This window comes from Taudactylus pleione, unplaced genomic scaffold (genome assembly GCF_031769625.1).
Source record: "Taudactylus pleione unplaced genomic scaffold, aTauple2 ptg000473l, whole genome shotgun sequence".
Classification (NCBI taxonomy): domain Eukaryota; kingdom Metazoa; phylum Chordata; class Amphibia; order Anura; family Myobatrachidae; genus Taudactylus; species Taudactylus pleione.
In genome coordinates this window covers 7,104,591-7,131,399 of record NW_028284875.1, presented here as the reverse complement: position 1 = coordinate 7,131,399, position 26,809 = coordinate 7,104,591, and the positions used below count along the sequence as shown (strand labels likewise).

Below are 26,809 nucleotides of genomic sequence, written 5' to 3'. Positions count from 1 at the left end.
ATATTTGCTATAGATATATGTAACTTTAATGTTGCATAAGGAAAATATACACTATAATACCAAAAAATGCAGTATCTTTAAATAAAAATAAGTTAAATCTCACTTGTGCTCTATATTTAAAGGTAAACATTGTTTTTTTGGTCTGTAGCACCTAAATTGTCAGTAAAGTCAGTGTCCAAAGAAATATAAAATGCAGAAAATTACCCTTTTGATGACATGGATGAAAGGACTTCTAGAAACCCATCAGCAATTGCCATAGACATTGTTATTTTGTAGCCACTCTGATATTAAATTGCAATTAAAACTTAATAGGTATGTTTTGGTATATATGGATTTCATGCAATACCATTAAGACAGTCACCTGCATTGAAAAAAAGCATAACTTCTAGAAAGAGAATGAGCAACAAAGGAACATGCATCCTAGATGGGACTTGAAGCCACTGTCTAAGGTGATAGTAAAACTTATCCGGAAACTAATCCACAATGTCATTAGGATAAATGTCTGCTTTTAGATACTGGGCCATAATTTTGCAAGCTGTACAGTACCGGATTGTTAAGCAGATAAAAGTTTCTGGTGGAGCCATTTGTGCAGTATCAAGCAAGAATAAATGCAACATCTCCAGTAATTATATGTATGAAATAAAGCCTATCACACCAGATAACTTGAAACCACAATCACCAGCTTAGGAGGCCAGTGCCTTATCCATTAGGCCACTGGGGCTTAGTAACATCTTTGTGTGAAACTGATTTTTTCATTAGTATAATCATTAATTGTTGCGATATAGGAAAGCCGTTTATTAGTGTTCTTTGCTTTACAAATCCCAGCATGAAATGTGATTGTACTAACCAGCCCTAATAGTGTGGACCCTCATGTTACATTGCAGCAAAACAGATTGATGCAACTCTTTTACCAATAAAGAGGTAGTCTTTTGCATTCCATTTTGTGGACTAACTAAAGTAATGTTTACAGTGCATATGAGCCAAAGCAGATGTGTGTACTGGTACCTTAAAAACAGTCATGTTTGTGTTTTTTTTTCTGCCTTCATATCAGGATGTTCAGGTAGCAGATGATAATCATTAACTGATGACATTAGAAAAAAAAATTACATTTGCTCCAGGTGAGGCTTGAACTCACAACCTCGGCATTGTTCAACAGATACTGTCTTATAAGTACTGCGCGCTGACCGATTGTGCCACAGGAGCGCATGGTCAAAGTGCATTATTTTTAGTTGAGTGATTTTAGCATCGAGTTGACTAAGTAAATTAACTTGGTTTATTAATTTTAAATTTGTTACTTTTTAAATTCACTAAACTACTGCACCCAATACTAAAGTACCTAATAAAAGTAATATTCTAATCATAAGGTAATCAATTATATTGTGCATTTGTGTTATTGCCCAGTTTTATGTATCCATAGGTGTATATTGCAATGAATTCATGCCATTGTTGTACAGTTTAATATTATCAAAATTGTAAAATAATTCCTGTTTATTTATCTTAAATAATATTTGCTATAGGTATATGCAACTTTAATGTTGCATAGGGAAAATATACACTACAATACCAAAAAATGCAGCATCTTTAAATAAAAATAATTTAAATCTCACATGTGCTCTATATTTAAAGGTAAACATTGTTTTTTTGGTCTGTAGCTCCTAAATTGTCAGTAAAATCAGTGTCCAAAGAAATATAAAAAGCAGAAAATTACCCTTTTGATGACATGGATGAAAGGACTTCAAGAAACCCATCAGCAATTGCCATAGACATTGTTATTTTGTAGCCACTCTGATATTAAATTGCAATTAAAACTTAATAGGTATGTTTTGGTATATATGGATTTCATGCAATACCATTAAGACAGTCACCTGCATTGAAAAAAAGCATAACTTCTAGAATGAGAATGAGCAACAAAGGAACATGCATCCTAGATGGGACTTGAAGCCACTGTCCCAGGTGATAGTAAACTTTTCAGGAAACTAATCCACAATGTCATTAGGATAAATGTCTGCTTTTAGATACTGGGCCATAATTTTGCAAGCTGAATAGTGCCGGATTGTTAAGCAGATAAAAGTTTCTGGTGGAGCCATTTGTGCAGTATCAAGCAAGAATAAAAGGAACATCTCCAGTAATTATATAGATGAAATAAAGCCTATCACCCCAGATAACTTGAAACCACAAACACCAGCTTAGGAGGCCAGTGCCTTATCCATTAGGCCACTGGGGCTTAGTAAGATCTTTGTGTGAAACTGATTTTTTCATTTGTATAATCATTAATTGTTGCGATATAGGAAAGCCGTTTATTAGTGTTCTTTGCTTTACAAATCCCAGCATGAAATGTGATTATACTAACCAGACCTAATACTGTGGACCCTCATGTTACATTGCAGCAAAACAGATTGATGCAACTCTTTTACCAATAAAGAGGTAGTCTTTTGCATTCTATTTTGTTGACTAACTAAAGTAATGTTTACAGTGCATATGAACCAAAGCAGATGTGTGTACTGGTACCTTAAAAACAGTCATGTTTGTGTTTTTTTTTCTGCCTTCATATCAGGATGTTCAGGTAGCAGATGATAATCATTAACTGATGACATTAGAAAAAAAAATACTTTTGCTCCAGGTGAGGCTTGAATTCACAGCCTCGGCATTGCTCAACAGATACTATCTTATAAATACCATGCGCTGACTGATTGCACCACAGGAGCGCATGGTGAAAGCTCATTATTTTTAGTTGAGTGATTTTAGAATCGAGTTGACTAAGTAAATTAACTTGGTTTATTAATTTTAAATTAGTTACTTTTTAAATCCACTAAACTACTGCACCCAATAATAAAGTACCTAATAAAAGTAATATTCTAATCATAAGGTAATCAATTATATTGTGCATCTGTGTTATTGCCCAGTTTTATGTATCCATAGGTGTATATTGCAATGAAATCATGCCATTGTTGTACAGTTTAATATTATCAAAATTGTAAAATAATTCCTGTTTATTTATCTTAAATAATATTTGCTATAGGTATATGCAACTTTAATGTTGCATAGGGAAAATATACACTACAATACCAAAAAATGCAGCATCTTTAAATAAAAATAATTTAAATCTCACATGTGCTCTATATTTAAAGGTAAACATTGTTTTTTTGGTCTGTAGCTCCTAAATTGTCAGTAAAATCAGTGTCCAAAGAAATATAAAAAGCAGAAAATTACCCTTTTGATGACATGGATGAAAGGACTTCAAGAAACCCATCAGCAATTGCCATAGACATTGTTATTTTGTAGCCACTCTGATATTAAATTGCAATTAAAACTTAATAGGTATGTTTTGGTATATATGGATTTCATGCAATACCATTAAGACAGTCACCTGCATTGAAAAAAAGCATAACTTCTAGAATGAGAATGAGCAACAAAGGAACATGCATCCTAGATGGGACTTGAAGCCACTGTCCCAGGTGATAGTAAACTTTTCAGGAAACTAATCCACAATGTCATTAGGATAAATGTCTGCTTTTAGATACTGGGCCATAATTTTGCAAGCTGAATAGTGCCGGATTGTTAAGCAGATAAAAGTTTCTGGTGGAGCCATTTGTGCAGTATCAAGCAAGAATAAAAGGAACATCTCCAGTAATTATATAGATGAAATAAAGCCTATCACCCCAGATAACTTGAAACCACAAACACCAGCTTAGGAGGCCAGTGCCTTATCCATTAGGCCACTGGGGCTTAGTAAGATCTTTGTGTGAAACTGATTTTTTCATTTGTATAATCATTAATTGTTGCGATATAGGAAAGCCATTTATTAGTGTTCTTTGCTTTACAAATCCCAGCATGAAATGTGATTATACTAACCAGACCTAATACTGTGGACCCTCATGTTACATTGCAGTAAAACAGATTGATGCAACTCTTTTACCAATAAAGAGGTAGTCTTTTGCATTCTATTTTGTTGACTAACTAAAGTAATGTTTACAGTGCATATGAACCAAAGCAGATGTGTGTACTGGTACCTTAAAAACAGTCTTGTTTGTGTTTTTTATTCTGCCTTCATATCAGGATGTTCAGGTAGCAGATGATAATCATTAACTGATGACAATAGAAAAAAAATTACATTTGCTCCAGGTGAGGCTTGAACTCACAACCTCGGCGTTGCTCAACAAATACTGTCTTATAAGTACCACGCGCTGACCGATTGTGCCACAGGAGCGCATTGTCAAATTGCCTTATTTTTAGTTGTGTGATTTTAGCATCGAGCTGACTAAGTAAATTAACTTGGTTTATTAATTTTAAATTAGTTACTTTTTAAATCCACTAAACTACTGCACCCAATACTAAAGTACCTAATAAAAGTAATATTCTAATCATAAGGTAATCAATTATATTGTGCATTTGTGTTATTGCCCAGTTTTATGTATCCATAGGTGTATATTGCAATGAATTCATGCCATTATTGTACAGTTTAATATTATCAAAATTGTAAAATAATTCCTGTTTATTTATCTTAAATAATATTTGCTATAGATATATGCAACTTTAATGTTGCATAGGGAAAATATACACTACAATACCAAAAAATGCAGCATCTTTAAATAAAAATAATTTAAATCTCGCATGTGCTCTATATTTAAAGGTAAACATTGTTTTTTTGGTCTGTAGCACCTAAATTGTCAGTAAAGTCAGTGTCCAAAGAAATATAAAATGCAGAAAATTACCCTTTTGATGACATGGATGAAAGGACTTCTAGAAACCCATCAGCAATTGCCATAGACATTGTTATTTTGTAGCCACTCTGATATTAAATTGCAATTAAAACTTAATAGGTATGTTTTGGTATATATGGATTTCATGCAATACCATTAAGACAGTCACCTGCATTGAAAAAAAGCATAACTTCTAGAAAGAGAATGAGCAACAAAGGAACATGCATCCTAGATGGGACTTGAAGCCACTGTCTAAGGTGATAGTAAAACTTATCCGGAAACTAATCCACAATGTCATTAGGATAAATGTCTGCTTTTAGATACTGGGCCATAATATTGCAAGCTGTACAGTACCGGATTGTTAAGCAGATAAAAGTTTCTGGTGGAGCCATTTGTGCAGTATCAAGCAAGAATAAATGCAACATCTCCAGTAATTATATGTATGAAATAAAGCCTATCACACCAGATAACTTGAAACCACAATCACCAGCTTAGGAGGCCAGTGCCTTATCCATTAGGCCACTGGGGCTTAGTAACATCTTTGTGTGAAACTGATTTTTTCATTAGTATAATCATTAATTGTTGTGATATAGGAAAGCCGTTTATTAGTGTTCTTTGCTTTACAAATCCCAGCATGAAATGTGATTGTACTAACCAGCCCTAATAGTGTGGACCCTCATGTTACATTGCAGCAAAACAGATTGATACAACTCTTTTACCAATAAAGAGGTAGTCTTTTGCATTCCATTTTGTGGACTAACTAAAGTAATGTTTACAGTGCATATGAGCCAAAGCAGATGTGTGTACTGGTACCTTAAAAACAGTCATGTTTGTGTTTTTTTTTCTGCCTTCATATCAGGATGTTCAGGTAGCAGATGATAATCATTAACTGATGACATTAGAAAAAAAAATTACATTTGCTCCAGGTGAGGCTTGAACTCACAACCTCAGCATTGTTCAACAGATACTGTCTTATAAGTACTGCGCGCTGACCGATTGTGCCACAGGAGCGCATGGTCAAAGTGCATTATTTTTAGTTGAGTGATTTTAGCATCGAGTTGACTAAGTAAATTAACTTGGTTTATTAATTTTAAATTTGTTACTTTTTAAATTCACTAAACTACTGCACCCAATACTAAAGTACCTAATAAAAGTAATATTCTAATCATAAGGTAATCAATTATATTGTGCATTTGTGTTATTGCCCAGTTTTATGTATCCATAGGTGTATATTGCAATGAATTCATGCCATTGTTTACAGTTTAATATTATCAAAATTGTAAAATAATTCCTGTTTATTTATCTTAAATAATATTTGCTATAGGTATATGCAACTTTAATGTTGCATAGGGAAAATATACACTACAATACCAAAAAATGCAGCATCTTTAAATAAAAATAATTTAAATCTCACATGTGCTCTATATTTAAAGGTAAACATTGTTTTTTTGGTCTGTAGCTCCTAAATTGTCAGTAAAATCAGTGTCCAAAGAAATATAAAAAGCAGAAAATTACCCTTTTGATGACATGGATGAAAGGACTTCAAGAAACCCATCAGCAATTGCCATAGACATTGTTATTTTGTAGCCACTCTGATATTAAATTGCAATTAAAACTTAATAGGTATGTTTTGGTATATATGGATTTCATGCAATACCATTAAGACAGTCACCTGCATTGAAAAAAAGCATAACTTCTAGAATGAGAATGAGCAACAAAGGAACATGCATCCTAGATGGGACTTGAAGCCACTGTCCCAGGTGATAGTAAACTTTTCAGGAAACTAATCCACAATGTCATTAGGATAAATGTCTGCTTTTAGATACTGGGCCATAATTTTGCAAGCTGAATAGTGCCGGATTGTTAAGCAGATAAAAGTTTCTGGTGGAGCCATTTGTGCAGTATCAAGCAAGAATAAAAGGAACATCTCCAGTAATTATATAGATGAAATAAAGCCTATCACCCCAGATAACTTGAAACCACAAACACCAGCTTAGGAGGCCAGTGCCTTATCCATTAGGCCACTGGGGCTTAGTAAGATCTTTGTGTGAAACTGATTTTTTCATTTGTATAATCATTAATTGTTGCGATATAGGAAAGCCGTTTATTAGTGTTCTTTGCTTTACAAATCCCAGCATGAAATGTGATTATACTAACCAGACCTAATACTGTGGACCCTCATGTTACATTGCAGCAAAACAGATTGATGCAACTCTTTTACCAATAAAGAGGTAGTCTTTTGCATTCTATTTTGTTGACTAACTAAAGTAATGTTTACAGTGCATATGAACCAAAGCAGATGTGTGTACTGGTACCTTAAAAACAGTCATGTTTGTGTTTTTTTTTCTGCCTTCATATCAGGATGTTCAGGTAGCAGATGATAATCATTAACTGATGACATTAGAAAAAAAAATACTTTTGCTCCAGGTGAGGCTTGAATTCACAGCCTCGGCATTGCTCAACAGATACTATCTTATAAATACCATGCGCTAACTGATTGCACCACAGGAGCGCATGGTGAAAGCTCATTATTTTTAGTTGAGTGATTTTAGAATCGAGTTGACTAAGTAAATTAACTTGGTTTATTAATTTTAAATTAGTTACTTTTTAAATCCACTAAACTACTGCACCCAATAATAAAGTACCTAATAAAAGTAATATTCTAATCATAAGGTAATCAATTATATTGTGCATCTGTGTTATTGCCCAGTTTTATGTATCCATAGGTGTATATTGCAATGAAATCATGCCATTGTTGTACAGTTTAATATTATCAAAATTGTAAAATAATTCCTGTTTATTTATCTTAAATAATATTTGCTATAGGTATATGCAACTTTAATGTTGCATAGGGAAAATATACACTACAATACCAAAAAATGCAGCATCTTTAAATAAAAATAATTTAAATCTCACATGTGCTCTATATTTAAAGGTAAACATTGTTTTTTTGGTCTGTAGCTCCTAAATTGTCAGTAAAATCAGTGTCCAAAGAAATATAAAAAGCAGAAAATTACCCTTTTGATGACATGGATGAAAGGACTTCAAGAAACCCATCAGCAATTGCCATAGACATTGTTATTTTGTAGCCACTCTGATATTAAATTGCAATTAAAACTTAATAGGTATGTTTTGGTATATATGGATTTCATGCAATACCATTAAGACAGTCACCTGCATTGAAAAAAAGCATAACTTCTAGAATGAGAATGAGCAACAAAGGAACATGCATCCTAGATGGGACTTGAAGCCACTGTCCCAGGTGATAGTAAACTTTTCAGGAAACTAATCCACAATGTCATTAGGATAAATGTCTGCTTTTAGATACTGGGCCATAATTTTGCAAGCTGAATAGTGCCGGATTGTTAAGCAGATAAAAGTTTCTGGTGGAGCCATTTGTGCAGTATCAAGCAAGAATAAAAGGAACATCTCCAGTAATTATATAGATGAAATAAAGCCTATCACCCCAGATAACTTGAAACCACAAACACCAGCTTAGGAGGCCAGTGCCTTATCCATTAGGCCACTGGGGCTTAGTAAGATCTTTGTGTGAAACTGATTTTTTCATTTGTATAATCATTAATTGTTGCGATATAGGAAAGCCATTTATTAGTGTTCTTTGCTTTACAAATCCCAGCATGAAATGTGATTATACTAACCAGACCTAATACTGTGGACCCTCATGTTACATTGCAGTAAAACAGATTGATGCAACTCTTTTACCAATAAAGAGGTAGTCTTTTGCATTCTATTTTGTTGACTAACTAAAGTAATGTTTACAGTGCATATGAACCAAAGCAGATGTGTGTACTGGTACCTTAAAAACAGTCTTGTTTGTGTTTTTTATTCTGCCTTCATATCAGGATGTTCAGGTAGCAGATGATAATCATTAACTGATGACAATAGAAAAAAAATTACATTTGCTCCAGGTGAGGCTTGAACTCACAACCTCGGCGTTGCTCAACAAATACTGTCTTATAAGTACCACGCGCTGACCGATTGTGCCACAGGAGCGCATTGTCAAATTGCCTTATTTTTAGTTGTGTGATTTTAGCATCGAGCTGACTAAGTAAATTAACTTGGTTTATTAATTTTAAATTAGTTACTTTTTAAATCCACTAAACTACTGCACCCAATACTAAAGTACCTAATAAAAGTAATATTCTAATCATAAGGTAATCAATTATATTGTGCATTTGTGTTATTGCCCAGTTTTATGTATCCATAGGTGTATATTGCAATGAATTCATGCCATTATTGTACAGTTTAATATTATCAAAATTGTAAAATAATTCCTGTTTATTTATCTTAAATAATATTTGCTATAGATATATGCAACTTTAATGTTGCATAGGGAAAATATACACTACAATACCAAAAAATGCAGCATCTTTAAATAAAAATAATTTAAATCTCGCATGTGCTCTATATTTAAAGGTAAACATTGTTTTTTTGGTCTGTAGCACCTAAATTGTCAGTAAAGTCAGTGTCCAAAGAAATAAAAAAGCAGAAAATTACCCTTTTGATGACATGGATGAAAGGACTTCAAGAAACCCATCAGCAATTGCCATAGACATTGTTATTTTGTAGCCACTCTGATATTAAATTGCAATTAAAACTTAATTGGTATGTTTTGGTATATATGGATTTCATGCAATACCATTAAGACAGTCACCTGCATTGAAAAAAAGCATAACTTGTAGAATGAGAATGAGCAACAAAGGAACATGCATCCTAGATGGGACTTGAAGCCACTGTCCCAGGTGATAGTAAACTTTTCAGGAAACTAATCCACAATGTCATTAGGATAAATGTCTGCTTTTAGATACTGGGCCATAATTTTGCAAGCTGTATAGTACCGGATTGTTAAGCAGATAAAAGTTTCTGGTGGAGCCATTTGTGCAGTATCAAGCAAGAATAAAAGGAACATATCCAGTAATTATATGGATGAAATAAAGCCTATCACCCCAGATAACTTGAAACCACAAACACCAGCTTAGGAAGCCAGTGCCTTATCCATTAGGCCACTGGGGCTTAGTAACATCTTTGTGTGAAACTGATTTTTTCATTAGTATAATCACTAATTGTTGCGATATAGGAAAGCCGTTTATTTGTGTTCTTTGCTTTACAAATCCCAGCATGAAATGTGATTGTACTAACCAGCCCTAATACTGTGGACCCTCATGTTACATTGCAGCAAAACAGATTGATGCAACTCTTTTACCAATAAAGAGTTAGTCTTTTGCATTCCATTTTGTTGACTAACTAAAGTAATGTTTACAGTGCATATGAACCAAAGCAGATGTGTGTACTGGTACCTTATAAACAGTCATGTTTGTGTTTTTTTTTCTGCCTTCATATCAGGATGTTCAGGTAGCAGATGATAATCATTAACTGATGACATTAGAAAAAAAATTACATTTGCTCCAGGTGAGGCTTGAACTCACAAGCTCGGCATTGCTCAACAGATACTGTCTTATAAGTACAGCGCGCTGAATGATTGCGCCACAGGAGCACATGGTCAAAGTGCTTTATTTTTAGTTGAGTGATTTTAGAATCGAGTTGACTAAGTAAATTAACTTGGTTTATTAATTTTAAATTAGTTACTTTTTAAATACACTAAACTACTGCACCCAATACTAAAGTACCTAATAAAAGTAATATTCTAATCATAAGGTAATCAATTATATTGTGCATTTGTGTTTTTGCCCAGTTTTATGTATCCATAGGTGTATATTGCAATGAATTCATGCCACTGTTGTACAATTTAATATTATCAAAATTGTAAAACAATTCCTGTTTATTTATCTTAAATAATATTTGCTATAGATATATGCAACTTTAATGTTGCATAGGGAAAATATACACTACAATACCAAAAAATGCAGCATCTTTAAATAAAAATAATTTAAATCTCACATGTGCTCTCTATTTAAAGGTAAACATTGTTTTTTTGGTCTGTAGCACCTAAATTGTCTGTAATGTCAGTGTCCAAAGAAATATAAAAAGCAGAAAATTACCCTTTTGATGACATGGATGAAAGGACTTCAAGAAACCCATCAGCATTTGCCATAGACATTGTTATTTTGTAGCCACTCTGATATTAAATTACAATTAAAACTTGATAGGTATGTTTTGGTATATATGGATTTCATGCAATACCATTAAGACAGTCACCTGCATTGAAAAAAAGCATAACTTCTAGAATGAGAATGAGCAACAAAGGAACATGCATCCTAGATGGAACTTGAAGCCACTGTCCCAGGTGATAGTAAACTTTTCAGGAAACTAACCCACAATGTCATTAGGATAAATGTCTGCTTTTAGATACTGGGCCATAATTTTGCAAGCTGAATAGTGCCGGATTGTTAAGCAGATAAAAGTTTCTGGTGGAGCCATTTGTGCAGTATCAAGCAAGAATAAAAAGAACATCTCCAGTAATTATATGGATGAAATAAAGCCTATCACCCCAGATAACTTGAAACCACAAACACCAGCTTAGGAGGCCAGTGCCTTATCCATTAGGCCACTGGGGCTTAGTAAGATCTTTGTGTGAAACTGATTTTTTCATTTGTATAATCATTAATTGTTGCGATATAGGAAAGCCTTTTATTAGTGTTCTTTGCTTTACAAATCCCAGCATGAAATGTGATTATACTAACCAGACCTAATACTGTGGACCCTCATGTTACATTGCAGCAAAACAGATTGATGCAACTCTTTTACCAATAAAGAGGTAGTCTTTTGCATTCCATTTTGTTGACTAACTAAAGTAATGTTTACAGTGCATATGAACCAAAGCAGATGTGTGTACTGGTACCTTAAAAACATTCATGTTTGTGTTTTTTTTTCTGCCTTCATATCAGGATGTTCAGGTAGCAGATGATAATCATTAACTGATGACATTAGAAAAAAAAATTACATTAGCTCCAGGTGAGGCTTGAACTCACAACCTCAGCATTGCTTAACAGATACTGTCTTACAAGTACCACGCGCTGACCGATTGCGCCACAGGAGCACATTGTCAAAGTGCATTATTTTGAGTTGTGTGATTTTAGAATCGAGTTGACTAAGTAAATTAACTTGGTTTATTAATTTTAAATTAGTTACTTTTTAAATACACTAAACTACTGCACCCAATACTAAAGTACCTAATAAAAGTAATATTCTAATCATAAGGTAATCAATTATATTGGGCATTTGTGTTATTGCCCAGTTTTATGTATCCATAGGTGTATATTGCAATGAATTCATGCCACTGTTGTACAATTTAATATTATCAAAATTGTAAAATAATTCCTGTTTATTTATCTTAAATAATATTTGCTATAGATATATGCAACTTTAATGTTGCATAGGGAAAATATACACTACAATACCAAAAAATGCAGCATCTTTAAATAAAAATAATTTAAATCTCATATGTGCTCTCTATTTAAAGGTAAACATTGTTTTTTTGGTCTGTAGCACCTAAATTGTCTGTAAAGTCAGTGTCCAAAGAAATAAAAAAAGCAGAAAATTACCCTTTTGATGACATGGATGAAAGGACTTCAAGAAACCCATCAGCATTTGCCATAGACATTGTTATTTTGTAGCCACTCTGATATTAAATTACAATTAAAACTTGATAGGTATGTTTTGGTATATAAGGATTTCATGCAATACCATTAAGACAGTCACCTGCATTGAAAAAAAGCATAACTTCTAGAATGAGAATGAGCAACAAAGGAACATGCATCCTAGATGGGACTTGAAGCCACTGTCCCAGGTGATAGTAAACTTTTCAGGAAACTAATCCACAATGTCATTAGGATAAATGTCTGCTTTTAGATACTGGGCCTTAATTTTGCAAGCTGAATAGTGCCGGATTGTTAAGCAGATAAAAGTTTCTGGTGGAGCCATTTGTGCAGTATCAAGCAAGAATAAAAGGAACATCTCCAGTAATTATATGGATGAAATAAAGCCTATCACCCCAGATAACTTGAAACCACAAACACCAGCTTAGGAGGCCAGTGCCTTATCCATTAGGCCACTGGGGCTTAGTAAGATCTTTGTGTGAAACTGATTTTTTCATTTGTATAATCATTAATTGTTGCGATATAGGAAAGCCTTTTATTAGTGTTCTTTGCTTTACAAATCCCAGCATGAAATGTGATTATACTAACCAGACCTAATACTGTGGACCCTCATGTTACATTGCAGCAAAACAGATTGATGCAACTCTTTTACCAATAAAGAGGTAGTCTTTTGCATTCCATTTTGTTGACTAACTAAAGTAATGTTTACAGTGCATATGAACCAAAGCAGATGTGTGTACTGGTACCTTAAAAACATTCATGTTTGTGTTTTTTTTTCTGCCTTCATATCAGGATGTTCAGGTAGCAGATGATAATCATTAATTGATGACATTAGAAAAAATAATTACATTTGCTCCGGGTGAGGCTTGAACTCACAACCTCAGCATTGCTTAACAGATACTGTCTTACAAGTACCACGCGCTGACCGATTGCGCCACAGGAGCACATGGTCAAAGTGCATTATTTTTAGTTGTGTGATTTTAGAATCGAGTTGACTAAGTAAATTAACTTGGTTTATTAATTTTAAATTAGTTACTTTTTAAATCCACTAAACTACTGCACCCAATAATAAAGTACCTAATAAAAGTAATATTCTAATCATAATGTAATCAATTATATTGTGCATCTGTGTTATTGCCCAGTTTTATGTATCCATAGGTGTATATTGCAATGAATTCATGCCATTGTTGTACAGTTTAATATTATCAAAATTGTAAAATAATTCCTGTTATTTATCTTAAATAATATTTGCTATAGATATATGCAACTTTAATGTTGCATAGGGAAAATATACACTACAATACTAAAAAATGCAGCATCTTTAAATAAAAATAATTTAAATCTCACATGTGCTCTATATTTAAAGGTAAACATTGTTTTTTTGGTCTGTAGCACCTAAATTGTCAGTAAAGTCAGCGTCCAAAGAAATATAAAAAGCAGAAAATTAGCCTTTTGATGACATGGATGAAAGGACTTCAAGAAACCCATCAGCAATTGCCATAGACATTGTTATTTTGTAGCCACTCTGATATTAAATTGCAATTAAAACTTAATATGTATGTTTTGGTATATATGGATTTCATGCAATACCATTAAGACAGTCACCTGCATTGAAAAAAAGCATAACTTCTAGAATGAGAATGAGCAACAAAGGAACATGCATCCTAGATGGGACTTGAAGCCACTGTCCCAGGTGATAGTAAACTTTTCAGGAAACTAATCCACAATGTCATTAGGATAAATGTCTGCTTTTAGATACTGGGCCATAATTTTGCAAGCTGTAGAGTACCGGATTGTTAAGCAGATAAAAGTTTCTGGTGGAGCCATTTGTGCAGTATCAAGCAAGAATAAAAGGAACATATCCAGTAATTATATGGATGAAATAAAGCCTATCACCCCAGATAACTTGAAACCACAAACACCAGCTTAGGAAGCCAGTGCCTTATCCATTAGGCCACTGGGGCTTAGTAACATCTTTGTGTGAAACTGATTTTTTCATTAGTATAATCACTAATTGTTGCGATATAGGAAAGCCGTTTATTTGTGTTCTTTGCTTTACAAATCCCAGCATGAAATGTGATTGTACTAACCAGCCCTAATAGTGTGGACCCTCATGTTACATTGCAGCAAAACAGATTGATGCAACTCTTTTACCAATAAAGAGGTAGTCTTTTGCATTCCATTTTGTGGACTAACTAAAGTAATGTTTACAGTGCATATGAACCAAAGCAGATGTGTGTACTGGTACCTTAAAAACAGTCATGTTTGTGTTTTTTTTTCTGCCTTCATATCAGGATGTTCAGGTAGCAGATGATAATCATTAACTGATGACATTAGAAAAAAAAATTACATTTGCTCCAGGTGAGGCTTGAACTCACAACCTCAGCATTGCTTAACAGATACTGTCTTGCAAGTACCACGCGCTGACCGATTGCGCCACAGGAGCGCATGGTCAAAGTGCATTAGTTTTAGTTGTGTGATTTTAGTATCGAGTTGACTAAGTAAATTAACTTGGTTTATTAATTTTAAATTAGTTACTTTTTAAATCCACTAAACTACTGCACCCAATACTAAAGTACCTAATAAAAGTAATATTCTAATCATAAGGTAATCAATTATATTGGCCATTTGTGTTATTGCCCAGTTTTATGTATCCATAGGTGTATATTGCAATGAATTCATGCCATTGTTGTACAGTTTAATATTATCAAAATTGTAAAATAATTCCTGTTTATTTATCTTAAATAATATTTGCTATAGATATATGCAACTTTAATGTTGCATAGGGAAAATATACACTACAATACCAAAAAATGCAGCATCTTTAAATAAAAATAATTTAAATCTCACATGTGCTCTATATTTAAAGGTAAACATTGTTTTTTTGGTCTGTAGCACCTAAATTGTCAGTAAAGTCAGTGTCCAAAGAAATATAAAAAGCAGAAAATTACCCTTTTGATGACATGGATGAAAGGACTTCAAGAAACCCATCAGCAATTGCCATAGACATTGTTATTTTGTAGCCACTCTGATATTAAATTGCAATTAAAACTTAATAGGTATGTTTTGGTATATATGGATTTCATGCAATACCATTAAGACAGTCACCTGCATTGAAAAAAAGCATAACTTCTAGAATGAGAATGAGCAACAAAGGAACATGCATCCTAGATGGGACTTGAAGCCACTGTCCCAGGTGATAGTAAACTTTTCAGGAAACTAATCCACAATGTCATTAGGATAAATGTCTGCTTTTAGATACTGGGCCATAATTTTGCAAGCTGTAGAGTACCGGATTGTTAAGCAGATAAAAGTTTCTGGTGGAGCCATTTGTGCAGTATCAAGCAAGAATAAAAGGAACATATCCAGTAATTATATGGATGAAATAAAGCCTATCACCCCAGATAACTTGAAACCACAAACACCAGCTTAGGAAGCCAGTGCCTTATCCATTAGGCCACTGGGGCTTAGTAACATCTTTGTGTGAAACTGATTTTTTCATTTGTATAATCATTAATTGTTGCGATATAGGAAAGCCGTTTATTAGTGTTCTTTGCTTTACAAATCCCAGCATGAAATGTGATTATACTAACCAGACCTAATACTGTGGACCCTCATGTTACATTGCAGCAAAACAGATTGATGCAACTCTTTTACCAGTAAAGAGGTAGTCTTTTGCATTCTATTTTGTTGACTAACTAAAGTAATGTTTACAGTGCATATGAACCAAAGCAGATGTGTGTACTGGTACCTTAAAAACAGTCATGTTTGTGTTTTTTTTTCTGCCTTCATATCAGGATGTTCAGGTAGCAGATGAAAATCATTAACTGATGACATTAGAAAAAAATTACTTTTGTTCCAGGTGAGGCTTGAATTCACAGCCTCAGCATTGCTTAACAGATACTGTCTTATAAATACCGCGCGCTGACCGATTGCGCCACAGGAGCACATCGTGAAAGCACATCATTTTTAGTTGAGTGATTTTAGAATCGAGTTGACTAAGTAAATTAACTTGGTTTATTAATTTAAATTTAGTTACTTTTTAAATCCACTAAACTACTGCACCCAATACTAAAGTACCTAATAAAACTAATATTCTAATCATAAGGTAATTAGTTATATTGTGCATTTGTGTTATTGCCCAGTTTTATGTATCCATAGGTGTATATTGCAATGAATTCATGCCATTGTTGTACAGTTTAATATTATCAAAATTTTAAAATAATTCCTGTTTATTTATCTTAAATAATATTTGCTATAGATATATGCAACTTTAATGTTGCATAGGGAAAATATACACTACAATACAAAAAAATGCAGCATCTTTAAATAAAAATAATTTAAATCTCACATGTGCTCTCTGTTTAAAGGTAAACATTGTTTTTTTGGTCTGTAGCACCTAAATTGTCAGTAAAGTCAGTGTCCAAAGAAATATAAAAAGCAGAAAATTACCCTTTTGATGACATGGATGAAAGGACTTCAAGAAACCCATCAGCAATTGCCATAGACATTGTTATTTTGTAGCCACTCTGATATTAAATTGCAATTAAAACTTAATAGGTATGTTTTGGTATATATGGATTTCATGCAATACCATTAAGACAGTCACCTGCATTGAAAAAAAGCATAACTTCTAGAATGAGAATGAGCAACAAAGGAACATGCATCCTAGATGGGACTTGAAGCCACTGTCCCAGGTGATAGTAAACTTTTCAGGAAACTAATCCACAATGTCATTAGATTAAATGTCTGCTTTTAGATACTGGGCCATATTTTTGCAAGCTGAATAGTACCAGATTGTTAAGCAGATAAAAGTTTCTGGTGGAGCCATTTGTGCAGTATCAAGCAAGAATAAAAGGAACGTCTCCAGTAATTATATGGATGAAATAAAGCCTATCACCCCAGATAACTTGAAACCACAAACACCAGCTTAGGAGGCCAGTGCCTTATCCATTAGGCCACTGGGGCTTAGTAACATCTTTTTGTGAAACTGATTTTTTCATTAGTATAATCATTAATTGTTGCGATATAGGAAAGCTGTTTATTTGTGTTCTTTGCTTTACAAATCCCAGCATGAAATGTGATTGTATTAACCAGCCCTAATAGTATGGACCCTCATGTTACATTGCAGCAAAACAGATTGATGCAACTCTTTTACCAATAAAGAGGTAGTCTTTTGCATTCCATTTTGTGGACTAACTAAAGTAATGTTTACAGTGCATATGAACCAAAGCAGATGTGTGTACTGGTACCTTAAAAACAGTCATGTTTGTGTTTTTTTTTCTGCCTTCATATCAGGATGTTCAGGTAGCAGATGATAATCATTAACTGATGACATTAGAAAAAAAAATTACATTTGCTCCAGGTGAGGCTTGAACTCACAACCTCAGCATTGCTTAACAGATACTGTCTTGCAAGTACCACGCGCTGACCGATTGCACCACAGGAGCGCATGGTCAAAGTGCATTATTTTTAGTTGTGTGATTTTAGCATCGAGTTGACTAAGTAAATTAACTTGGTTTATTAATTTTAAATTAGTTACTTTTTAAATCCACTAAACTACTGCACCCAATACTAAAGTACCTAATAAAAGTAATATTCTAATCATAAGGTAATCAATTATATTGGCCATTTGTGTTATTGCCCAGTTTTATGTATCCATAGGTGTATATTGCAATGAATTCATGCCATTGTTGTACAGTTTAATATTATCAAAATTGTAAAATAATTCCTGTTATTTATCTTAAATAATATTTGCTATAGATATATGCAACTTTAATGTTGCATAGACAAAATATACACTACAATACTAAAAAATGCAGCATCTTTAAATAAAAATAATTTAAATCTCACATGTGCTCTATATTTAAAGGTAAACATTGTTTTTTTGGTCTGTAGCACCTAAATTGTCAGTAAAGTCAGCGTCCAAAGAAATATAAAAAGCAGAAAATTACCCTTTTGATGACATGGATGAAAGGACTTCAAGAAACCCATCAGCAATTGCCATAGACATTGTTATTTTGTAGCCACTCTGATATTAAATTGCAATTAAAACTTAATAGGTATGTTTTGGTATATATGGATTTCATGCAATACCATTAAGACAGTCACCTGCATTGAAAAAAAGCATAACTTCTAGAATGAGAATGAGCAACAAAGGAACATGCATCCTAGATGGGACTTGAAGCCACTGTCCCAGGTGATAGTAAACTTTTCAGGAAACTAATCCACAATGTCATTAGGATAAATGTCTGCTTTTAGATACTGGGCCATAATTTTGCAAGCTGTAGAGTACCGGATTGTTAAGCAGATAAAAGTTTCTGGTGGAGCCATTTGTGCAGTATCAAGCAAGAATAAAAGGAACATATCCAGTAATTATATGGATGAAATAAAGCCTATCACCCCAGATAACTTGAAACCACAAACACCAGCTTAGGAAGCCAGTGCCTTATCCATTAGGCCACTGGGGCTTAGTAACATCTTTGTGTGAAACTGATTTTTTCATTAGTATAATCACTAATTGTTGCGATATAGGAAAGCCGTTTATTTGTGTTCTTTGCTTTACAAATCCCAGCATGAAATGTGATTGTACTAACCAGCCCTAATAGTGTGGACCCTCATGTTACATTGCAGCAAAACAGATTGATGCAACTCTTTTACCAATAAAGAGGTAGTCTTTTGCATTCCATTTTGTGGACTAACTAAAGTAATGTTTACAGTGCATATGAACCAAAGCAGATGTGTGTACTGGTACCTTAAAAACAGTCATGTTTGTGTTTTTTTTTCTGCCTTCATATCAGGATGTTCAGGTAGCAGATGATAATCATTAACTGATGACATTAGAAAAAAAATTACATTTGCTCCAGGTGAGGCTTGAACTCACAACCTCAGCATTGCTTAACAGATACTGTCTTGCAAGTACCACGCGCTGACCGATTGCGCCACAGGAGCGCATGGTCAAAGTGCATTATTTTTAGTTGTGTGATTTTAGTATCGAGTTGACTAATTAAATTAACTTGGTTTATTAATTTTAAATTAGTTACTTTTTAAATCCACTAAACTACTGCACCCAATACTAAAGTACCTAATAAAAGTAAAATTCTACTCATAAGGTAATCAATTATATTGGCCATTTGTGTTATTGCCCAGTTTTATGTATCCATAGGTGTATATTGCAATGAATTAATGCCATTATTGTACAGTTTAATATTATCAAAATTGTAAAATAATTCCTGTTTATTTATCTTAAATAATATTTGCTATAGATATATGCAACTTTAATGTTGCATAGGGAAAATATACACTACAATACCAAAAAATGCAGCATCTTTAAATAAAAATAATTTAAATCTCACATGTGCTCTATATTTAAAGGTAAACATTGTTTTTTTGGTCTGTAGCACCTAAATTGTCAGTAAAGTCAGTGTCCAAAGAAATATAAAAAGCAGAAAATTACCCTTTTGATGACATGGATGAAAGGACTTCAAGAAACCCATCAGCAATTGCCATAGACATTGTTATTTTGTAGCCACTCTGATATTAAATTGCAATTAAAACTTAATAGGTATGTTTTGGTATATATGGATTTCATGCAATACCATTAAGACAGTCACCTGCATTGAAAAAAAGCATAACTTCTAGAATGAGAATGAGCAACAAAGGAACATGCATCCTAGATGGGACTTGAAGCCACTGTCCCAGGTGATAGTAAACTTTTCAGGAAACTAATCCACAATGTCATTAGGATAAATGTCTGCTTTTAGATACTGGGCCATAATTTTGCAAGCTGTAGAGTACCGGATTGTTAAGCAGATAAAAGTTTCTGGTGGAGCCATTTGTGCAGTATCAAGCAAGAATAAAAGGAACATATCCAGTAATTATATGGATGAAATAAAGCCTATCACCCCAGATAACTTGAAACCACAAACACCAGCTTAGGAAGCCAGTGCCTTATCCATTAGGCCACTGGGGCTTAGTAACATCTTTGTGTGAAACTGATTTTTTCATTTGTATAATCATTAATTTTTGCGATATAGGAAAGCCGTTTATTAGTGTTCTTTGCTTTACAAATCCCAGCATGAAATGTGATTATACTAACCAGACCTAATACTGTGGACCCTCATGTTACATTGCAGCAAAACAGATTGATGCAACTCTTTTACCAGTAAAGAGGTAGTCTTTTGCATTCTATTTTGTTGACTAACTAAAGTAATGTTTACAGTGCATATGAACCAAAGCAGATGTGTGTACTGGTACCTTAAAAACAGTCATGTTTGTGTTTTTTTTTCTGCCTTCATATCAGGATGTTCAGGTAGCAGATGAAAATCATTAACTGATGACATTAGAAAAAAATTACTTTTGTTCCAGGTGAGGCTTGAATTCACAGCCTCAGCATTGCTTAACAGATACTGTCTTATAAGTACCACGCGCTGACCGATTGTGCCACAGGAGCGCATTGTCAAATTGCCTTATTTTTAGTTGTGTGATTTTAGCATCGAGCTGACTAAGTAAATTAACTTGGTTTATTAATTTTAAATTAGTTACTTTTTAAATCCACTAAACTACTGCACCCAATACTAAAGTACCTAATAAAAGTAATATTCTAATCATAAGGTAATCAATTATATTGTGCATTTGTGTTATTGCCCAGTTTTATGTATCCATAGGTGTATATTGCAATGAATTCATGCCATTGTTGTACAGTTAATATTATCAAAATTGTAAAATAATTCCTGTTTATTTATCTTAAATAATATTTGCTATAGATATATGCAACTTTAATGTTGCATAGGGAAAATATACACTACAATACCAATAAATGCAGCATCTTTAAATAAAAATAATTTAAATCTCGCATGTGCTCTATATTTAAAGGTAAACATTGTTTTTTTGGTCTGTAGCACCTAAATTGTCAGTAAAGTCAGTGTCCAAAGAAATAAAAAAGCAGAAAATGACCCTTTTGATGACATGGATGAAAGGACTTCAAGAAACCCATCAGCAATTGCCATAGACATTGTTATTTTGTAGCCACTCTGATATTAAATTGCAATTAAAACTTAATAGGTATGTTTTGGTATATATGGATTTCATGCAATACCATTAAGACAGTCACCTGCATTGAAAAAAAGCATAACTTGTAGAATGAGAATGAGCAACAAAGGAACATGCATCCTAGATGGAACTTGAAGCCACTGTCCCAGGTGATAGTAAACTTTTCAGGAAACTAATCCACAATGTCATTAGGATAAATGTCTGCTTTTAGATACTGGGCCATAATTTTGCAAGCTGAATAGTGCCGGATTGTTAAGCAGATAAAAGTTTCTGGTGGAGCCATTTGTGCAGTATCAAGCAAGAATAAAAGGAACATCTCCAGTAATTATATGGATGAAATAAAGCCTATCACCCCAGATAACTTGAAACCACAAACACCAGCTTAGGAGGCAAGTGCCTTATCCATTAGGCCACTGGGGCTTAGTAAGATCTTTGTGTGAAACTGATTTTTTCATTAGTATAATCATTAATTGTTGCGATATAGGAAAGCCGTTTAATTGTGTTCTTTGCTTTACAAATCCCAGCATGAAATGTGATTATACTAACAAGACCTAATACTGTGGACCCTCATGTTACATTGCAGCAAAACAGATTGATGCAACTCTTTTACCAATAAAGAGGTAGTCTTTTGCATTCTATTTTGTTGACTAACTAAAGTAATGTTTACAGTGCATATGAACCAAAGCAGATGTGTGTACTGGTACCTTAAAAACAGTCATGTTTGTGTTTTTTTTTCTGCCTTCATATCAGGATGTTCAGATAGCAGATGATAATCATTAACTGATGACATTAGAAAAAAAATTACAGTTGCTCCAGGTGAGGCTTGAACTCACAAGCTCGGCATTGCTCAACAGATACTGTCTTATAAGTACAGCGCGCTGACTGATTGCGCCACGGGAGCACATGGTCAAAGAGCTTTATTTTTAGTTGAGTGATTTTAGAATCGAGTTGACTAAGTAAATTAACTTGGTTTATTAATTTTAAATTAGTTACTTTTTAAATACACTAAACTACTGCACCCAATACTAAAGTACCTAATAAAAGTAATATTCTAATCATAAGGTAATCAATTATATTGGGCATTTGTGTTATTGCCCAGTTTTATGTATCCATAGGTGTATATTGCAATGAATTCATGCCACTGTTGTACAATTTAATATTATCAAAATTGTAAAATAATTCCTGTTTATTTATCTTAAATAATATTTGCTATAGATATATGTAACTTTAATGTTGCATAAGGAAAATATACACTACAGTACCAAAAAATGCAGCATCTTTAAATTAAAATAATTTAAATCTCACATGTCCTCTCTATTTAAAGGTAAACATTGTTTTTTTGGTCTGTAGCACCTAAATTGTCAGTAAAGTCAGTGTCCAAAGAAATATAAAAAGCAGAAAATTACCCTTTTGATGACATGGATGGTACCTTAAAAACAGTCATGTTTGTGTTTTTTTTTCTGCCTTCATATCAGGATGTTCAGGTAGCAGATGAAAATCATTAACTGATGACATTAGAAAAAAATTACTTTTGTTCCAGGTGAGGCTTGAATTCACAGCCTCAGCATTGCTTAACAGATACTGTCTTATAAATACCGCGCGCTGACCGATTGCGCCACAGGAGCACATGGTGAAAGCACATCATTTTTAGTTGAGTGATTTTAGAATCGAGTTGACTAAGTAAATTAACTTGGTTTATTAATTTAAATTTAGTTACTTTTTAAATCCACTAAACTACTGCACCCAATACTAAAGTACCTAATAAAACTAATATTCTAATCATAAGGTAATTAGTTATATTGTGCATTTGTGTTATTGCCCAGTTTTATGTATCCATAGGTGTATATTGCAATGAATTCATGCCATTGTTGTACAGTTTAATATTATCAAAATTGTAAAATAATTCCTGTTTATTTATCTTAAATAATATTTGCTATAGATATATGCAACTTTAATGTTGCATAGGGAAAATATACACTACAATACAAAAAAATGCAGCATCTTTAAATAAAAATAATTTAAATCTCACATGTGCTCTCTGTTTAAAGGTAAACATTGTTTTTTTGGTCTGTAGCACCTAAATTGTCAGTAAAGTCAGTGTCCAAAGAAATATAAAAAGCAGAAAATTACCCTTTTGATGACATGGATGAAAGGACTTCAAGAAACCCATCAGCAATTGCCATAGACATTGTTATTTTGTAGCCACTCTGATATTAAATTGCAATTAAAACTTAATAGTTATGTTTTGGTATATATGGATTTCATGCAATACCATTAAGACAGTCACCTGCATTGAAAAAAAGCATAACTTCTAGAATGAGAATGAGCAACAAAGGAACATGCATCCTAGATGGGACTTGAAGCCACTGTCCCAGGTGATAGTAAACTTTTCAGGAAACTAATCCACAATGTCATTAGATTAAATGTCTGCTTTTAGATACTGGGCCATATTTTTGCAAGCTGAATAGTACCGGATTGTTAAGCAGATAAAAGTTTCTGGTGGAGCCATTTGTGCAGTATCAAGCAAGAATAAAAGGAACGTCTCCAGTAATTATATGGATGAAATAAAGCCTATCACCCCAGATAACTTGAAACCACAAACACCAGCTTAGGAGGCCAGTGCCTTATCCATTAGGCCACTGGGGCTTAGTAACATCTTTTTGTGAAACTGATTTTTTCATTAGTATAATCATTAATTGTTGCGATATAGGAAAGCTGTTTATTTGTGTTCTTTGCTTTACAAATCCCAGCATGAAATGTGATTGTATTAACCAGCCCTAATAGTATGGACCCTCATGTTACATTGCAGCAAAACAGATTGATGCAACTCTTTTACCAATAAAGAGGTAGTCTTTTGCATTCCATTTTGTGGACTAACTAAAGTAATGTTTACAGTGCATATGAACCAAAGCAGATGTGTGTACTGGTACCTTAAAAACAGTCATGTTTGTGTTTTTTTTTCTGCCTTCATATCAGGATGTTCAGGTAGCAGATGATAATCATTAACTGATGACATTAGAAAAAAAAATTACATTTGCTCCAGGAGAGGCTTGAACTCACAACCTCAGCATTGCTTAACAGATACTGTCTTGCAAGTACCACGCGCTGACCGATTGCGCCACAGGAGCGCATGGTCAAAGTGCATTATTTTTAGTTGTGTGATTTTAGCATCGAGTTGACTAAGTAAATTAACTTGGTTTATTAATTTTAAATTAGTTACTTTTTAAATCCACTAAACTACTGCACCCAATACTAAAGTACCTAATAAAAGTAATATTCTAATCATAAGGTAATCAATTATATTGGCCATTTGTGTTATTGCCCAGTTTTATGTATCCATAGGTGTATATTGCAATGAATTCATGCCATTGTTGTACAGTTTAATATTATCAAAATTGTAAAATAATTCCTGTTATTTATCTTAAATAATATTTGCTATAGATATATGCAACTTTAATGTTGCATAGGGAAAATATACACTACAATACTAAAAAATGCAGCATCTTTAAATAAAAATAATTTAAATCTCACATGTGCTCTATATTTAAAGGTAAACATTGTTTTTTTGGTCTGTAGCACCTAAATTGTCAGTAAAGTCAGCGTCCAAAGAAATATAAAAAGCAGAAAATTACCCTTTTGATGACATGGATGAAAGGACTTCAAGAAACCCATCAGCAATTGCCATAGACATTGTTATTTTGTAGCCACTCTGATATTAAATTGCAATTAAAACTTAATAGGTATGTTTTGGTATATATGGATTTCATGCAATACCATTAAGACAGTCACCTGCATTGAAAAAAAGCATAACTTCTAGAATGAGAATGAGCAACAAAGGAACATGCATCCTAGATGGGACTTGAAGCCACTGTCCCAGGTGATAGTAAACTTTTCAGGAAACTAATCCACAATGTCATTAGGATAAATGTCTGCTTTTAGATACTGGGCCATAATTTTGCAAGCTGTAGAGTACCGGATTGTTAAGCAGATAAAAGTTTCTGGTGGAGCCATTTGTGCAGTATCAAGCAAGAATAAAAGGAACATATCCAGTAATTATATGGATGAAATAAAGCCTATCACCCCAGATAACTTGAAACCACAAACACCAGCTTAGGAGGCCAGTGCCTTATCCATTAGGCCACTGGGGCTTAGTAACATCTTTTTGTGAAACTGATTTTTTCATTAGTATAATCATTAATTGTTGCGATATAGGAAAGCTGTTTATTTGTGTTCTTTGCTTTACAAATCCCAGCATGAAATGTGATTGTATTAACCAGCCCTAATAGTATGGACCCTCATGTTACATTGCAGCAAAACAGATTGATGCAACTCTTTTACCAATAAAGAGGTAGTCTTTTGCATTCCATTTTGTGGACTAACTAAAGTAATGTTTACAGTGCATATGAACCAAAGCAGATGTGTGTACTGGTACCTTAAAAACAGTCATGTTTGTGTTTTTTTTTCTGCCTTCATATCAGGATGTTCAGGTAGCAGATGATAATCATTAACTGATGACATTAGAAAAAAAAATTACATTTGCTCCAGGAGAGGCTTGAACTCACAACCTCAGCATTGCTTAACAGATACTGTCTTGCAAGTACCACGCGCTGACCGATTGCGCCACAGGAGCGCATGCTCAAAGTGCATTATTTTTAGTTGTGTGATTTTAGCATCGAGTTGACTAAGTAAATTAACTTGGTTTATTAATTTTAAATTAGTTACTTTTTAAATCCACTAAACTACTGCACCCAATACTAAAGTACCTAATAAAAGTAATATTCTAATCATAAGGTAATCAATTATATTGGCCATTTGTGTTATTGCCCAGTTTTATGTATCCATAGGTGTATATTGCAATGAATTCATGCCATTGTTGTACAGTTTAATATTATCAAAATTGTAAAATAATTCCTGTTATTTATCTTAAATAATATTTGCTATAGATATATGCAACTTTAATGTTGCATAGGGAAAATATACACTACAATACTAAAAAATGCAGCATCTTTAAATAAAAATAATTTAAATCTCACATGTGCTCTATATTTAAAGGTAAACATTGTTTTTTTGGTCTGTAGCACCTAAATTGTCAGTAAAGTCAGCGTCCAAAGAAATATAAAAAGCAGAAAATTACCCTTTTGATGACATGGAGGAAAGGACTTCAAGAAACCCATCAGCAATTGCCATAGACATTGTTATTTTGTAGCCACTCTGATATTAAATTGCAATTAAAACTTAATAGGTATGTTTTGGTATATATGGATTTCATGCAATACCATTAAGACAGTCACCTGCATTGAAAAAAAGCATAACTTCTAGAATGAGAATGAGCAACAAAGGAACATGCATCCTAGATGGGACTTGAAGCCACTGTCCCAGGTGATAGTAAACTTTTCAGGAAACTAATCCACAATGTCATTAGGATAAATGTCTGCTTTTAGATACTGGGCCATAATTTTGCAAGCTGTAGAGTACCGGATT

The 26,809-nt window shown here is 33.4% G+C and overlaps 8 non-coding genes across 8 annotated transcripts; all 8 read right to left on the bottom strand.

The window, feature by feature from the left end:
- Nucleotides 1-1,110: 1,110 nt before the first annotated feature.
- Nucleotides 1,111-1,203, bottom strand: TRNAI-UAU (transfer RNA isoleucine (anticodon UAU)). Its single transcript is given in 2 exon segments — nt 1,111-1,146; nt 1,166-1,203. It is a non-coding gene; the product is annotated as a tRNA-Ile (tRNA).
- Nucleotides 1,204-5,618: 4,415 nt separating this feature from the next.
- TRNAI-UAU (transfer RNA isoleucine (anticodon UAU)) lies at nt 5,619-5,711 on the bottom strand. The gene is given in 2 exon segments: nt 5,619-5,654; nt 5,674-5,711. It is a non-coding gene; the product is annotated as a tRNA-Ile (tRNA).
- A 5,914-nt stretch (nt 5,712-11,625) lies between these two features.
- TRNAT-UGU (transfer RNA threonine (anticodon UGU)) lies at nt 11,626-11,718 on the bottom strand. The gene is given in 2 exon segments: nt 11,626-11,661; nt 11,681-11,718. It is a non-coding gene; the product is annotated as a tRNA-Thr (tRNA).
- Nucleotides 11,719-14,630: 2,912 nt separating this feature from the next.
- Nucleotides 14,631-14,723, bottom strand: TRNAA-UGC (transfer RNA alanine (anticodon UGC)). Its single transcript is given in 2 exon segments — nt 14,631-14,666; nt 14,686-14,723. It is a non-coding gene; the product is annotated as a tRNA-Ala (tRNA).
- Nucleotides 14,724-17,634: 2,911 nt separating this feature from the next.
- Nucleotides 17,635-17,727, bottom strand: TRNAA-UGC (transfer RNA alanine (anticodon UGC)). Its single transcript is given in 2 exon segments — nt 17,635-17,670; nt 17,690-17,727. It is a non-coding gene; the product is annotated as a tRNA-Ala (tRNA).
- A 1,408-nt stretch (nt 17,728-19,135) lies between these two features.
- On the bottom strand, nt 19,136-19,228 carry TRNAA-UGC (transfer RNA alanine (anticodon UGC)). The gene is given in 2 exon segments: nt 19,136-19,171; nt 19,191-19,228. It is a non-coding gene; the product is annotated as a tRNA-Ala (tRNA).
- Nucleotides 19,229-24,363: 5,135 nt separating this feature from the next.
- On the bottom strand, nt 24,364-24,456 carry TRNAA-UGC (transfer RNA alanine (anticodon UGC)). Its single transcript is given in 2 exon segments — nt 24,364-24,399; nt 24,419-24,456. It is a non-coding gene; the product is annotated as a tRNA-Ala (tRNA).
- Nucleotides 24,457-25,865: 1,409 nt separating this feature from the next.
- On the bottom strand, nt 25,866-25,958 carry TRNAA-UGC (transfer RNA alanine (anticodon UGC)). Its single transcript is given in 2 exon segments — nt 25,866-25,901; nt 25,921-25,958. It is a non-coding gene; the product is annotated as a tRNA-Ala (tRNA).
- Between the last annotated feature and the right edge of the window lie 851 nt (nt 25,959-26,809).